The sequence below is a fragment of the Papio anubis genome, chromosome 2 (assembly GCF_008728515.1).
Source record: "Papio anubis isolate 15944 chromosome 2, Panubis1.0, whole genome shotgun sequence".
In the NCBI taxonomy this organism is placed as follows: domain Eukaryota; kingdom Metazoa; phylum Chordata; class Mammalia; order Primates; family Cercopithecidae; genus Papio; species Papio anubis.
In genome coordinates, this window is record NC_044977.1 from 56,735,606 (window position 1) to 56,754,597 (window position 18,992).

Here is an 18,992-nt window from a genome sequence, read left to right on the forward strand (position 1 = left end):
TATTTTTTAGAATAGTGATTAAAAACTTGCCAGATTTCACACACACACACACACACACACACACACACACACACACACAGAAAAACCTTTACCTACACGTCCAAGAAGTCAACAAATCCAAGTAGGATAAACTTAAGGAAATCCATATCTGCATACATGAAAATCAAACAAAGACAAAGAGAGAAGTGACATAATATACAAGTATCTGCATTAAGATTAACAACTTATTTCATATCAGAAACCATGAAGAACAGAACTCAGTAGGATAACATACTCAAAGTGGTGGGCAAGGGGGGCGGGGTCACTGTGAATTGATAATTTTTTTTTTTTTTTTTGACCTGGAATCTTACTCTGTCACCCAGGCTGGAGTGCAGTGGTGCAATCTCGACTCACTGCAAGTTCTGCCTCCTGGGTTCACACCATTCTCATGCCTCAGCCTCCCAAGTAGCTGGTACTACAGGCACCCGCCACCATGCGCAGGGAATCTTTTTTTTGTTTTTTTTTGTATTTTTAGTAGAGACAGGGCTTCACCGTGTTAGCCAGGATGATCTTGATCTTCTCCTGACCTCATGATCTGCCTGCCTCAGCCACCCAAAGTGCTAGGATTACAGGCATGAGCCACCGTGCCTGGCCTGATAATTCTATATCTAGCAAAACATTCCTTCAAAAATAAGGAAGTAATTAAGATATTCTCAGAAAAATAAAAGAAAATTTGTTGCTAGCATATTCACTCTACAAGCATACTAAAGGAAGTCTTCAGGATAAAATGAAAAGACACTAGAAAGTAGCTCAGATCCACATAAATAAGAGCTCCAGTAAAGGTAACCACTTAGGTAAATATAAATGTATAAATGTATTTTTGCAAGTAACTTATTTTCCCTCTTCTATCTAATTTAAAGGCCATTTCATAAAACATTGATTATAAAACTGCATTAATGGTTATACAATGTATGAAGATTTACTTTATATGAGAATAAGAGCATAAGGGAATAAGGAAGGAACTGAGCTATATGGAACCAAAGTTTTTTTGCAGTATTGAATTTAAGCTGGTTGTTAATACAAACTAGATTGTTATAAGCTGAGATGTTAATTATAATACCCATGGCAATCACTAAGAAAAAATAACTAAATATCTAAAAGAAATGACAAGGGTAGTAAAATGGCATGCTAGAAAATAATCTACTTAACACAAAAGAAGGCAATAGTGTGGGAACAGAGGGAAGAAAAGACAAAAGGCATACAGAAAACAAATAGCAAAATGTGAGATGTAAATCTGACCTTATCAGTAATTGCATTATCTATGAATGGATTAAGCATTTCAATAAAAAAGCAGAGATTGATAGAATGAATTTTTTAGTAACATAATACAACTGTATTTTATCTGCAAGAGACACACTTTAGGTTCAAAGACACATATAAGTTAAAAGTTCAAGAGTGAAAAGAGATGTGCCATATAAATGATAACTAAAAGAGAAATGGAGCACCTATACTAGCATCAAACCAAATAGATCTAAGTTGAAATTAACTTAGCGACAAAGAAGGACTTTTTATAATAATAAACAGGATAATCCATTATGAAGACATCACAACTATAAACATGTGTGCACTTAAAATTAGAGTCCTCAAATAAAGGAAGCAAAGCTGACAGAATTAAAGGAAAAAAGAGACAGTGAACATTAACAGTTGAAGACTCAACACCTTACTTTAGATAATGGCAAAACAAATAAGAAGGAAAATTATCAAGGAAATAGAATACTTGGACAGCACTATAGACCAATGAAACTTAACAAATACATATAAAACATTCTGACAAACGAATAATACACATTTTTCTCAAGTGCACATGAAATCATTTTCAGAATAAAGTATATATTAGGCCATAATACAAATCTTAATACAATGAAACATACTTTGTAATCATACAAAGTATGTTTGCTGACGACAATGAAATAAAATCTGAAATCACTAACAGGAAAAAATTTTGATAACTCATAAATGTGTGTACATTAAACACTTTCCAATGTAGCCAATGGGTGAAATCATAAGATAAATTAGAAAGTACTTTGAACTGAATAAAAATGAAAATGAAACATATCAAGCATATGGAATGTGCCAAAAGAAATGCTTAGAAAGAAATTTATAGGCGTATGAGCCTATCTCATGAAAATGAGATCTCAAATCAGTAACCTGATCTTCCACATTAAAAGATTAGAAAAGAACAAACTATACCAAAAACAAGTAGAAAGTTTTTAAAAAGAGAGAATAGAGAAATAGTAAATTAATAAAACCCAATTTTTTTGTAAATCAACAGATTTGATAAACATTTATTTAGACCAAGCTTGTCCAACCCATGGCCCGCAGGTCACATGTGGCCTAGGATGGCTTTGATGTGACCCAACACAAATTGGTAAACTTTCTTAAAACACTATGAGATTTTTTTGTGTGTGTCATTTTTTTTGAAGCTCATCAGCTCTTGTTAGTGTTAATGTATTTTATGTGTGGCCCAAGACAATTCTTCTTCCAATGTGGTCCAGGGAAACCAAAAGATTGGACCCACTGAGACTGAACAAGTAAAAGAGGGAGGAGAGTGAAGTCACAAAAACCAGGAATAAAAGAAGAAATATATAATTAAAATCCCTTATAAAAATAAATATTCCTATGAAAATCACATTTGTTTTTTTGCTAATATGAACAAACTGTTCTAAAATTCGCATGGAAATGCAAGGGATCCAGAATAGCCAGCATAATCTTTAAAAAGACAAACCAAGTTGGATGGCTCACACCTTGCAATTTTAAAACTTAGTATAAAAGTAAATAACCAAGACTGTGAGACATTGACATAAGGATAGACATATCCTTATGATAAAATTGAGATATCAATGGGATAAAATTGAGAGTCCAGAAATCAATTCATAATTTTTTGTTCAATTACTTTTTTTACAAGAGTAGAAAGATAATTCAATAGAGGAAAGAATAGTCTTTTGAAAAATAGTGCTAAAACAACTGAATATCCACATGAAAAATAATGAAGTTGGATGCTCTGCCTCATACCATTCACATGTATTAACTGAAAATAAAGAACTAAATGCAAAAGCTAAAATTATCTTCTATAAGAAAACCTAGATGTGAATCTGTATAAAGCTGGATTAGGGAATGGCTTTAATTTTAATTGTGAAAAAGGATTTATGAGACTGGTCTTAAGCTGTAGCCAATCTTATGTGCTTTGCATATGTGTATGGTTTGTAGCAGACTTCACTGAAGGCCTCTGTCTTGTTTTACCTCCTGGTGATGTGGCCTGTGACCCTGTGGGAAGGCTTCGTTTAGCAATTTTGCCTTAGGGAATGAGTCCTTTCTCATTTAATATCTGCATGTTTTCCTAGCCCTGTCTCTTAAAGGCCTTCCCCTAGGGACTGGGTTTACCCGTCTGTTTGTGTAGTTATATATGTGTTGTGTGTATGATGTTTGTAAAAAGAACTCTAATTAATTTGGCCTAAAGGAAGACAAGCACTTGGATCAAATATATTTTAAAAGGAAGATAAAAGTTGTGGTACCCTTCAGTTCACATGACTTTAATCTTTGAGATACAAAAACAGCCTTAAAAATTATTGGTGAAATGCAGATACCATCAAAATGTAAATAGGTGGACTAAATTATGCAGGTCAGATGCAAGGTTTGGCAAGTGTTTTAAGGTTGTATTCTGCCTTTTAATTTTTGAGAACTATTTAACTTGCCTGTTCCACAGTCGATAAGGCCTAGGGACCATATGGAACTAATTATGCTCTTAATTATGCTGGAAGGAGTCAAACCTTGGCTGCATTTAGCACTCAATGAAAACAACTTACCAGGTTTTACATTAAAATTAAAAATTGCTAAAAGTTACTATTATAACACGTAATTGAAACTACTGGAAATAGATTTACATGCGAGGTCTGTGAGAACAGTAAAATGTGTTTTTTAGTAAAAGGTTATAAGAAGGCATGGAAATGTAAATATTTGCCTAAGGTTAAATGATTGTTTTAAATTAGATAAGATAAAGCTGAAGGTTCAAACAAGTGGTGAAAGGTTTCTAAAAATTAATCTTCAAAAAAGAAATTCTGTGTGTGAACACTGAGTGGAATTCAAAAGGTTATTACATAGTTTTTTGTAAATTGAGCATTGAAATAAAAGCACAACAAGGTTTTCTTAAGGCACTAATCTGCTCTGTAGCAAAATTTGTAAAGGGTTATAAAAGGTTTATAAGAATCTTACCTCATGGTCAAATTGGTTGAGATTAGGTAGAATTGTCTATAAGGTTTCATTTAACAATTGGGTTTGACAATAGTAGACTAATGTTAAGGGTGAAATTTTGGATTTCTCTCCTTTATACAAGATTTTTATGTAATAGTAAAGGATAGTGAAAGATTTTCATTTGCCTTAAGAATAGACTGCCAAGTCAAAGGAAGAGAAGACAGGAGACAAATTGTTTGAAAAGCTGTCTTCTCTCCTAATAAGTAAATATTTTTGCTTCTTGCTTCTTTAAAATTCTGAGTCATCATTTGGCAAAATAAATAATTTATGGCACTGTGGAATTCTATTTCATAACATCAAGTGTTTTAATCCTCTAACATATGTAACAGGCTTCCCCAAATCAAACTTCAGTTTCAAAATTGTCTTTCTTGACACCTGGATTTTCAGAGGCTCCAGAAGAGCCCCTAGAGTGTCTAGAAAAGAGAGGTAAACAGGATTAGTTGACATGTTTAGGTACATGGGATTCCCAAAATGGTGTTCCATCCTCTTTAGGTTATATTTTGGTGAATAATACAAATATGTGTTCCCAAATTGTATAGCATTTAAAAAATTCTAATGTCTAAGAATATGCTATCAATCATAGTTTAGGTTGTTATGTTAAGTTATTGAAAACCACAGAGATAACCAAACCAAACACTTTCTAACTGTAGCTACCCTGGACATTTTGCTATTCACAGACATTTTTTTCCTTGTTTTAGTCCTTTTTAAAGGACAGTTTATAATAAGCCACAGAATATTGACAGGTGTTCTCAAATACAGGTTTCTGATAACTTTGGAGATTGTAACATTAAAATAAAGGAAAAATGTACAGGACTCAAGAAGAGCTGATATGTTCATGAATATTGAGCAAAACAAGAACTCAATGTATTGAACTCAGAAAATCGAAATAATCTTTTTAACTTTTGCTTGGAATATTGCTGGTCCTTGTTTTGTTTTCAGAGTCATGGAAACATATTTTAAACTATTTACAGCCTTTAATAACTGAGTAAGGTATACTCCTATGAACCAAATTTGGAGCATGTTTATTTCTCTCTGCCTGTTTCCTCTGGAATTTGGAAACTATCTGTGAGTATTCTTAACTTATGACAATATAGTTCTTTGCATCAGCACAGTAAGAATCCATTTTTCTTTTGCAACAGGACACAATTGGAGAAACTGGTTATTTCTCCAAGGCCTTGACTGGAAAGATATGCTTACCTTTAAGGAGTCAAGCTCAAATTGCAGAGCCAATAAAAAGCCCTTGGGGAAAAACAGATTGGCCTCATACCCTTGCCTATGCAGTCCTTGTATAGGGTTCCTGACCTGTGGTAAGTACAGAATGGCACTTTCTAACAGACCTAGGAGCTCCAAGTTCATCTTGGGATGTTAAGAGGAGAGGATCACCCAACTCACAGGTATTTGAGGATAAAAACCCATGGCTGGGCTCAGCTTTAAAAGATTTTATCTGTGATTCCTTATGGAACAAAGTTCCATCAAAGGCAATCCAAAAGGCCTATGTAGAAATAGTTATTCCGGCTGCATTTTCTGCAAATAATCAGGCCAAGTATAAGAATAAAGTCTATTTTGCAAACAATTCAGGCTTATCATGATTTTTTTAATAAAAATGAGGACTGGAGAGATTGAAATTATGTTTCAAAACTTACCATAACTTTTTCATTAACTTCTAAACTCAATAGTTGTTTTTAAGTTTCTGTCTACATTTTTATACTAACCCTGCTTGTTCCTGTGAATCAACGAGCAATCTCTCGCTACAGCTCAGAAAGAAAAGGAGGGATGGGTAATGTGAAAATCTGGACCAATATTCTAGTTCTGAGTAATTATCCTGCAAATCCTGCCAGGTGATAGGAATGCATAGGATGTCCATCACTTGGAGGATTCCTTTTGGAAAAGTAAGACCAAGGGAGCTAACAAAAGCCAAGCACCATGCACCTAAATCCTAGCAAGCATAACTGTAGCTTCCAGTTATCTTAATGTGTCACAAGACATCCTTTTCTCTCCCTTGTTGGAGGAGGACTCAGTTCCACAGTTTTGCCTTAGCATTTGGCTATGATAAAGAGTCCATACAACCCCACTCCCTGAGATATATTTTTGTACCAAACTCAATTCCAAGCTTCCAGTCAAAGCTCTAGGAAAGAAAACTGGATCTGAAGGATCCAGAGGCAGATGATGATGAACGTTAAAAGGCACAGCACAGGTGAGTATGGCTGATTCCTGCCAATTAAGCCAAGCTTCCCATTTCATGGATAAAGGCCATGCTAGTATCCATGGGCATAAATGAGGTCTAGGTAATTCAAGGCTACTGACAACAGAGTAGACAGGGTGTACGTGGGTAAGAGTGAATAATTCCCACCTCCCTACCTGCCCTGTTAACATGGGTGAAAGCCATTTTAACACCCATGGTGGCACTTGCCAAGGTCACCAGGACTTGGGGATGCAAGGACAGAAGAGGGAAACAGATGCTCTTTCTTCTCTCCCTCAGGTACTCCGGGTATCTGCTAGAAGGAGAAGGGAATCAGAGATGCCTCTTCTCCTCTTTCTAGATGGGTAGCCATTCATCTTCAGTCTGTACCCCATTCAAATGCATCCTGAAGCCCTGGGACTCCTTTGAAAAAAAATGCCGTCTTTTTTCCCTCTCTCCTTCTCTGTCTTCTCTTCATAAATAGGTAATTATGTCCTCGTACTATGGGACACTTCCCTCAGATGCATCCTCTAAACTGAAAAGAGTTAATTTCCCAAAGCTTAAAATGGTTGGCTTTAGGATTGGGCTCAGGGTAAGGGAACCCAGAAACTCAATACGCTGACAAAAGGTTAAAGTTTTTTACCAGTCGGATTTTTGGCCTCCCTCTCTCTGTGAAAACCAGTAAAAGGTGTCAGGATTTTTCAACTCTCCTCACCCATCCCCTTGTTTCATTTTAACGTTTTCTAATAACCCAGTGTGTCTTTTCTTGCCTTCAGGCCATCAAACTCCAAACGATCATGCAACGGGAGCCTCTGGCGATGGTTCTTTTTGCCAGGGACCCTGAGATAGGCCTCTGAGGGAGCTCTAACTGCCGTTTCTCCAAAACAGCGCCCCCTGTCAGCAGGAAACAGTTAAGGATCCGTCTTCATCCTTATCCTTATCCTTATTCTAATGGCAGTTAGATGCACTTCTTTACAGGAGGGAATGAGACAGCCAGATGGGAAGGGGTCCCCAGGGAAACTTCAACCTACATGCACGCTAGGAGGAGTGCCGTAGAAGTCCACCCGGGCGGGAGGGGGGTGTCTAGCTCCTCCTCTTCCTGGTTGGTACCTGGGATTCAATCTGTGAAGCAGGAAGCCTATACTAGTAACTCTTGCTCTGCTGAGAGTCCCTGTTTCTCTTTTTTTTTTTCCTTTTTGCCAAACAAATTCCATTTTTTTCACCTTTCAAAGTATCTGCAAGCCTAATATTTCATGGTTGTGTTACAAGGACGCCATTTTTAGCTGAACTAAGGAGAAAGTCCTACAACAATTGAATGAATATACTAAAAGTCATTGAATTGTACGCTTTAGATACATTTTATAGTATGTAAATTATATCTCACTAAATATGTATACATTTGATGATATATGTGTGTGTTTTCTCTATATAACTATAATATATATGATAAATCATATATATGTATATGTGTGTGTATATATACACACATACACACACGCATATATATATACACACACACACGTACATATATATAATAAAGTAAAACTAGTTTGGGATGACCTTAAAGTCCTGTTTCATTGGAGACTATAGTGTTAAAATAAATGTGTTATGTTATGCTGCCTTGTTTGCTGTGAAATCCTAATCTTTGTGGGCCCAACTGAACCAATAAAACTGAGAGTTGCCTTGTGTTCCCTGAAACCACAGGGTCAGAAAAGTATAAGACTAGTAGGGGCTTCAGTTTCTCTGTGGTAAAATGAAGATTGTTCCATTTGCAACCACTAGTTTGGAATGAAGATCATTGTTATGTTAAATAATAGTACTGGTAGTATAACAATTATTCATATTCTGTCATAGACCAGGCAATGCCATTTAATCCCTGATTTAGGTCATTTAATTCATATGGTTGTAACCATAATTGTTTAATTGCACAGTGCACACAGCAATTCAATACGCCAAGACACCAGGTTGCAGCAGAGAAAGATTTAATTGTAGAGTCACCTAACAAGGAGATGGGAGAAAACTTTAAATCTATCTCTCTAAGGAATTTGGACTTAGGGTTTTCAAGGTTTAGAATGGGCCAAAACATGGAGATTATTGATTGGTCAAAGAGTACAGGGTGAAGTAATGGAACCTGGAGATGAAGAAGCCATATTCTCATGCTTATCCTATTCCTCTGTGAAAGGTCTTCAAATTGGTTGCTGGAATAAGAGATCTGCAAAACATCTTAAGGGATCCTTAAGCAAAAGCCTTTCTAGTGTGAGAGATTCTGTGTATAGAAACAATGGGGATGCAGATCAACTCTTAAATAGTTTTATGACCCCAATGTCAAAAATCCTATCTATAGGAATGATGGGTATGCAAATGTTCAGAATCTAGTGCTAAGTGACCTTTAGCAACAAGGGATGAGGCCAAAGTGCACCCTGATTAATGCTTAATTGTAACTATATTTCTGTCCAAAACCCAGTATGCAATTCTTGTCAACCCTCTGGAGGTGGTTTCATGATAATCCTATAAAATATGTATTATCCTTGTTTTACACATTCAGAAACTCAGGCACAATGAGGTAGAAAGACTTGCCCAAGAGAAGATCATGGGGATGTCTGGGGAGGACAGTCTCTCAGAAAGCCCCATGATACCTACCTCCTGGTAATCACACCCCATGTAATCTCCTCTCCAGAAGTGTGTACAGGCCTGTGACTTGCTTCTAAGCAACAAAATGCTGAGAAGGTGATGAAATGTAAATTCCATGATGATTTTATGTAAGATTATAATGCTTGTGATCTGAGAGACCAAAATACACACCTCTTTGTCAACTAGGATAGACCCTAAGGTTACAGAATCAACAGTTACCTACAGATAGAGGGTTTAGGGCTTCATTGGCATGAATAGCAACTTCCTAAATTCCTAGAGCTACAGGAGAATCACACTGTTGCCAAACTCCCTAACAATGGAGCTATCAGACCCTTCTAACTCTGGTTTACAACCCAGGTCACTAAAACTCTGATTAGAAGGAGGACTGGCCTTACAAACACTATTTCCTGATCAGCAACTGTAGACCTCAAGTCAGTTGCAGCAGAGACTACACAAACTGTCTGTGTATCCTAGAGTTTACCTTTTGATGTAAAGAACCAAATTCTGTCTCATCATAATGCTAAAACCCTGTCCAATGTGAACATGGGATGTACGTTACATTTATGTTTACCATTGTGCACGTGTTCAATCCCCCTCATAGATACATATAACTTTTCCTCAAACCTGCTAAATACGTATGACTCTATTATGTAATACAGACCCTGTAAGGCATAGTAACGTCAATCTCTGGTAAACTCCAGAGTCTGTCTCTTCCAGGTTTGTAAACTGGTATCACAGATGAAGCTCTCCCTTCTGAGAGACAGGATTAACTGGATTTCCTAGGCCAACTAAGAATCCCTAAGCCTAGCTGAGAACGTGACCGCATCCACCTTTAAACACAGGGCTTGCAACTTAGCTCACACCCAACGAGTCAGGTAGTAAAGAGAGCTCACTAAAAAGCTAATTAGGCAAAAACAGGAGGTAAAAAAATAGCCAATCATCTATCACCTGAGAGCACAGTGGGAGGGACATTGATCAGGATATAAACCCAGATATTCGAGCCAGCAATGGCTACCCTCTTTGGGTTCCCTCCCTTTGTATCGGAGCTCTGTTTCACTCTATTAAATCTTGCAACTGCACTCTATTCTGGTCCGTGTTTGTTACAACTCGAGCTGAGCTTTTGCTCGCCTTCCACCACTGCTGTCTGCCGCCATCGCAGACCCGCCACTGACTTCCATCCCTCTGGATGCCACAGGGTGTCTGCTGTGCTCCTGATCCAGCGAGGCACCTGTTGCCATTCCTGATCGGGCTAAAGGCTTGCCATTGTTCCTGAACGGCTAAGTGCCCAGGTTCATCCTAATCGAGCTGAACACTAGTCACTGGGTTCCACCATTCTCTTCCATGACCCACTGGCTTCTAATAGAGCTATAATACTCACCACATGGCCCAAGATTCCATTCCTTGGAATCTGTGAGGCCAAGAACCCCAGGTCAGAGAACACGACGCTTGCCACCATCTTGGAAGCAGCCCACGGCCATCTTGGAAGTGGCCCACCACCATCTTGGGAGCTCTGGGAGCAAGGACCTCCCCCCGCCCCCAGTAACACTTCTACTATTCAGCCATCCTGGTGATCTTTTGGATAATATACCCTTCTTGGGAGCTGATTTTTTTTTTTTTTTGAGATGGAGTCTCGCTTTGTCGCCCAGGGGAGCTGATTTTTTTCCTTGATGGCTATGATGTAGCAAGTGGCAATGTTGGGTAGGTTCACATGGCAAAACACTTAGGAAAGGAACTTAGGAAGGCAGTCTCCAACCAACAGCCAAAAAATAAAAATAAAATAAAATAAAATAAAGGCCCCTCAGTCCTACTGTAAATGCCCAATGGGTTCACCTTGCCCACTGCCTAGACAGAGCTGATTTATCAAGATAGGGAAATTGCAATAGAGAAAGAATAATTTATGCAGAGCTGGCTGTACAGGAGACAGGAGTTTTGTTATTACTCAAGTCAGAAAATTCAGGGATCAGAGTTTTCAAGGATATTCTGGTGGGTAGGCGGCCAGTGAATTGGGAGTGCTGATTGGTTGGCTCTGGGATGAAATCATAGGGAATTGAAGCTGTTCTTTTATGCTGAGTCATTTCCTGAGTGGGGGCCACAGAACTGGTTGGCAGGTCCAGGTGAGGCCATCCAGTTATTAGAAGTGCAAAAATTTGAAAAGGCATCTCAAAAGGCCCACTTTAGGTTTACAACAGTGATGTTACCTTTAAGAATAATTGGCAAAGTTTCGTATTTTATGACCTCCGGAATAATGGCTGGTAATATTTAGAATTCCAGTTCCTCTCATTCTAACTTGGTGGCTGGTGGCCTTTCATTAATTTTACAATTAACAGTTTAGCTTTTGGGAAGGGCTATTGTTTAAACTATAAACTAAATTCCTTCCCAAGCCTAGTTTGGCTTACATCGAGGAATGGACAAGGACAGTTTAGAGGTTAGAAGCAAGATGAAGTTGGTTAGGTCTGGTATCTTTTACTGTCATAATTTCTTAGTTATCGTGTTTGCAAAGGCGGTTTCACTATAACCACAAGGAACTGAATTCAGCAAACCTCCACATGAGGCTGGAAGCGGATCCTTTCCCGGTTGAGTCTTGAGATAAGGCTACAGCCCTGGCTAATACCTGGCTTGCAGTCTGAGACCCTAAAGTAGAGGACTCAGTTAATCCAGGTCCAGAGACTGAAAAAATAAATCTGTGTTATTTTAAGCCACTAAGCACATGGGTAAACCAAAAATAAAATTCTAAGGCCCCCCAGCCATCTGAATGGACTTCTTCCTCAGCCAGGCCTCTTAAAACTTAACCTGAGAGTCTGTTTCAGGCCATGATGGAAAGTGGGGGTTGAATGTGCCTCGTTATACCTCTTCAGCATTAACATCAACATAGACTTTAAGTCTGATAAGAAACATTTTGCAACCTATTCTCCCTGAAGCCTGCTAGCTAAAAACTTTGCCTGCATGATTACACTTTGGTCTCTACAGCCTCTTATCTTAACCTAGACATTCCTTTCTGTTTGAAAGCAACTCTTTAGAGAAATTTGACCAATTGTCAACCAGAAAAAGCTTAAATTTACCTTTAACCTGGAAGCCCTCACCCCGCCCACCACCCCACTTTGAGTTGTCCTGCCTTTCTGGACCAAACCAATGTATTTCTCAAATGTATTTGATTGATCGATGTTTCATGTCTCGCTAAGGTATATAAAACCAAGTTACACACCAACACCTTGGGCACATGTTCTCAGGACCTCCCGAGGGCTGAGTCATGGACCACAGTCACTGATATTTGGCTCAGAATAAATCTTTTCAAATATTTTAGAGTTTCACTCATCATCAACACATGGTAGTTAGTTATTCAACAACACTAAACTAATATATCCACCTCATGAGAAGCAGGGCTTTCAGAGTCTACAGCTGCATTGCACAATAAAATAACCACTAGCCACATGTGGCTACTATAATTTCACAATTGTATTTTATTTCAATTTGCTTAAATTTTACTAAAATGTAAATGAAAAATTTACCTTGTGCTAGCTACATTTTAAGTGCTCAATAGTTATGAGTGGCTAGCTTCCTCAGAGTGGAATACAGTCAATTCTCATTATTCATGATAGTTATATTCTATAAAGTCACCATGAGAACTGCATTAGTGAATACTGAACATTCTCTCCTAGCAGAAATACTGAGTTAGGTTCCTGTGAGCCTATGGTCATAACATTTTCATCAAGCATTCATTATATAACCTTGTGTTATGTCTTTCTGTTTAAAACACCTTATTTGATATTTATGTTGTTGATTCATTGACATTGAACTCATGGCTAATAGCCCTATAACTCATGCCTGGATGAATCTGATTTAATCCACTTATTTTCTCCGTAAGGTACAACACAGCTTTCTTGTGCTTAGGAACATTAGACAGCACTTCAGCACTACACTTGGGCACTACTTAAACAGTGGAATCACCAAAAACAAGTGCAAAAACATGAACAACATGGCACTAAAGAGACCTAAAAACAGATAGAGTATAAGAGCTGAAAACAAGAAGACAGAATGAGGCCTTGTTCAATCTCAGCTGGGAATGTATATATCTGGTAACTCACATTTTTCACTCAAATTCATCCATGAATGATCACAAAACCCCTGTGAGTACTGACTTTGGAGAAATAAATTTGACAAATAAATTTTAGCGACTGGGCAAATTTGCAAATTTTGAATCCATAAATAATTAGGATGGATGGTATTTCCATCTTTGCACAAATTTCTATTGGATATATTGCTCTAGAGAATCCAGTAGATTTTTTTCTTACTTTTACTATCTCACCTTATAAAGACAGCCATCCAATCCAAAGGCCTTGGAAAAAAATAGAGTAAAAATGACATGCATAGGGAAAGGAGCTGCTCCTCAACCCAAACCCGACCTACTTGCACATCATAATGGAATGACAACATTTCTTATTTCATAAACTCATTTGTCTTCAGAAACCAATATTATTTCTAAGACCTTAGAGAACTATTGGGTTTTGCCAGGAGTTTTGGCAAGATAATTCTTTCCTCCCTGATGTATTTAGCATTAGCTTTTTACACACCTTTCATAATTGCATTGTAATTTCCTAAGAAACTTTGCTTAAAGTCTTTTTTTTAAAGTTTCATGAAGATAATAAGCAATATTACTGTTTTAACTCTAGACAAGTTGTCCTCAAACTTGTAGGCACATCAGCATGTTCAGATGAGTAAAATGCAGGTGCCTAGGTCTCTTCCTCAAGTACTGTGATTCAGTGGGTTTTGGGGAAGTCTTAGAATATACATTCTAACAAGCTTGCCAAATGGCTGTGATGTAGGAGGTCCTGGTACCAAATTCTGAAAAAAACATCATTGCTGACAATGCAGAGGAATCCTCAGAGACAAGACTCATACAAACAATGGCTTACAAGTAGTTTAAGAAAATAGTTTGTAAAATATACACAAAATGTAGAAAATAGTTTCAAAACCTAGACACAAAGGACTGTGATTTTACTGAGCTTCCAGATCAATAAGAACCTAGATTGAATTTTCAAGTGTTGAAATTTTGGAATTATGTTAATGGTCCCTAGATGACAGCACAAAATACTTAGCAATTGAAACTGCTTTGGGAATCCATCATATGTGCTCCCAAGGGATGCCTGATATGCCTGTGTGAGTCCTTGAGAATGGCATTGAGGGTCTGAGCAAGTTTTATAGCTCAGTCGTACATTCTGGGCTCTCAGAAAGTGTCTGTCTCTTCCTTACCCCTGCTATAGAATATATCTCCAGTGCTTTGTTCTGTAGTTGGTCTAAATATGCATTCATTAAAAATGTGTTGAATTGGTTCAAATCTTCCTTTCCCTGTTCACCTTCTTGTAGTCAGGTCATTAAGCAGTAAATTAATCAGAACAACCCAAATTGGTGAGGAGAAAACAAAAATAAATTATCCAGATAACCTGAGAGAAGTGTGTGGGTTGCCTGCATTCTCAAAATTACTTCCCCAATCACCATTTTATTCAGCATGTGTTAGATAAGGTTTAATCTAACAAACTTTCAATAGCATTGTTATAAGAAACAATCCTCTCTTTGATTCTGAGTTCATGGAGACTACACAGTGGTAAGGTCATCCTCTTTGAGAGTTCTAATGCAAAAAAATCTTTTATTGGTATGACACATATACTAATTGAACTATTTCTTCTGACCTTGATTACAAACCCCACGATGCCCCAAATAGATTTGCCTTTGAAACTACCTTGACAAGGTTTACAAATCAATTTCCTTCATAGAGATTGGTTGGGCTTTTGTTTAGAAACAGGTTTTCTTTCTTTCTCTCTCTCTCTTTTTTTTTTCTCTTTTGGTTCCTCCCTGGCATCAATCTGAACAGCACCCTGAAAAAATGCTACACCTAATTTGCTTCTGCAAATGAGAGCAATTAAAATAACTCGACAAAAATGATGAAGGCTCTCGGATGATTTAAAGGCCAAGAATGAGGTACAATGACTCTGTTTATTCCTTTATCATCTGACTTGCCAGCAGCCCAGGAGTTCAGGTGTTAAGTGCTTCCAGCCCAGTTTTGACTTGCATGGTCCAGCTCCTTACTGAGACACACCGCTGTTGGTCTGAACTTTAGCACTGAGGGAACATGGGCCAGGCACTGCCAGGTCATCTTTATCCCAAAACATATGCAGCCAAACTGCAGGGATCTGCTCCTGAACTGGTATTCCCAGTTTAGGGGTGTGTGTGTGTGTGTGTGTGTGTGTGTGTGTGTGTGTTCCCAACTGCCTCTTAGTTCAGAGACAGCATGTGTACTAGAAAGAGCTACTTGAATAGATGGGGCATATAGTTCGACATATCTGGATTCTAATCTAATATTGATCACTTATCTTTGGGTTCTTAGGACTTTATTAACCTGTAACAACCTGTTTCCTTAGATATGACACTGACCTTCATGAGCGTTTGACCTGTGCCATTCTCCTCTCTACCTCACCTTGTCCCACTCCATGAGTTACTCTGATTGCTATGGCTTTAGTTTAGCACCTCCAATAAGTCAAGTTCTTTTCTACACCAAGGCATTTGCCCATGCTATTCCTCTTATTTACAACCCACCTCCCACCCGTACCTCACCTAACACCCCAACTGACTAACTCAGGTCTCAGCTTAAAAACCACTTACTTACACAGGTCTTTTTTGACACCCCACCCAAGCCAAAATTAAGTTTACTCTCATTGCATATTTATCAATAGGTTCTGTGTATTATATGGTGGTGGCACTCATTACAGTTTGTAAACAAATATACATATATAGTAGTCACCCACATTCTTTATCATATCTTCCTATCTCGTTGTCTTCATTTTCTTCATAGTGCTTATTAATTTCTTACATTTTATATTTCAGTTAATTATAGGGTACTCTTTCCCAGAACATACGTTTTGTGAATATAGGGACCTTGACTGTTTTATTCACAATTGCATTTCCCGTGCTGGCTACAAAGGCCCTGGCATAAAGGCAGCGCTCAAAACACATGTGTAGGTTGAATGGATGGTTGGGTTAATCGTGGGTAATTATCCACTTAGCAACATAGTTCTGAAGATCAGAGATGATGCGTAAAAACACCTAATGCAGTGAGAGGCACTTGTAGCACTCAAATAAAAGGTGCTTATCATTACTGACATTAATAAACAGGCATATAACAAAGAAGACAGGAAGGGTTTCTTCTAAACAACCGCATATTTCTGGAGTGTGAACACATCTAGTATAATATGCTATACCATCTACATGAATAGTTCAGCAAAATTTATGCCACAACCCTTCATCTGTGCCACCTCCCTCCTCAAGGTTCACACTCGCTCCAGCACCTTGAACAAAGCAAAGTTCATCAGGCAGCCATACTGTTTCATTCCCCTGGGGCTTTGGATCCCTCTACCTGAAATAGCCCACATGAGGTAAGCTGAGGCAATATATAAAATGATTTTGGCCTTTATTCCACACCCCAATTAAGGACATACCAATTATATTAGATTGGTACAAAAGTAATTGTGGTTTTTGCCATTGAAAGTAATACTTTTACTTTTGCACTAAACTAATAGGAGAGTTTCAGAGCATCTCCTCTTCTAGTCAGGGCCAACTGAAACACAGCCACGTTAGACTCTTGATAAATTGTTGGCAGCTTTTACTGATAACAACACGTTACTTTTATCTTTTTCTCCTAAATTTCCAGAGTCATCCTCAATTAAGCTTATGAAAAGTCTCTGTATTAAAGTGGAAGAATTCCCTACAATCTTTAATCTCTCTAAAATACTGAATCACAGCTTATTTTCTCTCTCTTTCTCAATGTTTCTAAATTGAAAAGATATAGAAAGGATAAACCAGGGAAATATTGTGAAATACTGTGTCCACAATGGGGGCTTTCATGTTTGAGCTGGGGTAAATAAGAGATAAATCATTAAATGTGACTTCAGTTTTGATAACGGAAATATTACTTTCTCCTTTGGCCATAGTTTTTCTTACTACATTAGCAGCACCTTAGCAACTAAGCATCACAAGATCTCTCTTGCAGAAGGAAACTGAGATCCAGAATAATTAAGTGGTTAGTTATCAAATGCATTTCCATCCCTGGTTCCTACCAAGGGCTTCTTTTTAAATGAAATTCTTGGCTGGACATGGTGGCTCATGCCTGTAATCCCAGCACTTTGAGAGGCCGAGGCGGGTGGATCACCTTAAGTCAGGAGTTCGAGACCAGCCTAGCCAACAGGGTGAAACCCCATCTCTACTAAAAATACAAAAATTAGCTGGATGTGGTGGCAGATGCCTGTAATCCCAGCTACTCAAGAGGCTGAGGCAGGAGAATCACTGGAACCTAGGAGGCAGAGGTTGCAGTGAGCCAAAATCATAACATTGCACTGCAGCCTGGAGGACAAGAGCAAGACTCCATCTAAAAAGGAAAAAAAAAGAAAAAGAAATTGTCTTCGTGGTACAGTTTTTAAGTGGTAGCTAGACACAATGGTAGTGGGATGTCATCCTGTGGCTTGCTAAAGCAGGATGGCAATTTAAATGCCCAAAAGAATTAGGCTGGTGATGAGTCTGAGTGATGCTGACCATGTTAAGGAAAAAGTTCATTATCCACTTAACTCTATTACAATAAAAAAAAGAATGTCCATTCAGTGACAAATGGCAATGGACAATTGACATCAAGACTTGGGGAAAATAGGGAGTGATAGAGACTCTGGCTAATTGGAAGAGCAAGTCGAATCTGAAGGAGGCAACTATTAAGCACCATCCAATTGTCTCAAGAAGATGAGCCTTATGTTTTCAAATCTACATGTGCTTTGAAATCAGCCAGAAAGCTAGAGTTTTGCATGTGGTTTCCCAATTTCAATTATTGCTTTCAATTAATTATGGTTAATTATAATGTGCTTATTTGTAAATATCTTCAGTAGTTTGAATGCTTCTGAGTGATGAAATCTTGCTCATTTTCTCTGTCGTTTCACATAATCAGATGTTGAGTCCAGAATCTCCAACGTGCATGGTAACAGTGAGTTCTTTTAGAAGAGGCTAACTGCCCAACATGACAGCCAAGTGAAGTGCATTGTTCACTTGAGTGAAGGCTGTGTAGATAGCTGCTCAGAAGTGATTCCAGCCTAACTTATTCCATGCACCCCTCACAAATCCTTTCCCACCCCCTTGGGATCTTGAACTATCACTGAGATTCCCATCTCAGAAGGTAATCTCATTTCTGAAATGTGGTGCTTACCGGCTCCCAAACCATAACTTAGATGTGCATTTAACCCCAACCCTCGATTCTTTAAGAATCTTCATCACCAGTGTTCTGGTGGTCATGCCAATGGGTCTGACTTGGCACTATTTCCATTCTTGGTCTTGTGCATTTTGTGGGCCCTATCAGTCCAGGAACACATATTTATTGGTTCCAGATAATATTCTTACATTCTTTGATAATTTTGTTTCCTCCTGATTTTTCTTCTTTCTAGGCCTCCTGTTAGTTGAACACTTCTTGGATGGATCCTCCCAATATTATATATTTTTTATTCCAGTTTTTCATCTGTATGCCTATTTATTTTATTTTCTGAGAGATTTCACAATTTTTTTTTTTTTTTTTTGGTAGAGTCTCGTTTTGTCGCCCAGGCTGGAGTACAGTGGCTCGATTGGCTCACTGCAAGCTCCGCCTCCCGGGTTTACGCCATTCTCCTGCCTCAGCCTTCCGAGTAGCTGGGACTACAGGCGCCCGCCACCTCGCCCGGCTAATTTTTTGTATTTTTTTTTTTTTAGTAGAGATGGGGTTTCACCGTGTTAGCCAGGATGGTCTCAATCTCCTAACCTCGTGATCTGCCTGCCTCGGCCTCCCAAAGTGTTGGGATCACAGGCATGAGCCACCGCTCCCGGCCAGTTCTTTTTCTGT

At 38.3% G+C, this 18,992-nt stretch overlaps 1 long non-coding RNA gene across 1 annotated transcript in view; it reads left to right on the plus strand.

The window, feature by feature from the left end:
- The first annotated feature begins 562 nt into the window (after nucleotides 1-562).
- The window catches only part of LOC110742539, a 34,515-nt gene continuing 16,085 nt past the window's right edge, over nucleotides 563-18,992 (plus strand). Inside the window, exon 1 of the long non-coding RNA XR_002520324.2 lies at nucleotides 563-7,376. This is a non-coding gene — a long non-coding RNA (uncharacterized LOC110742539). The remainder of the gene's footprint in view (nucleotides 7,377-18,992) is intronic.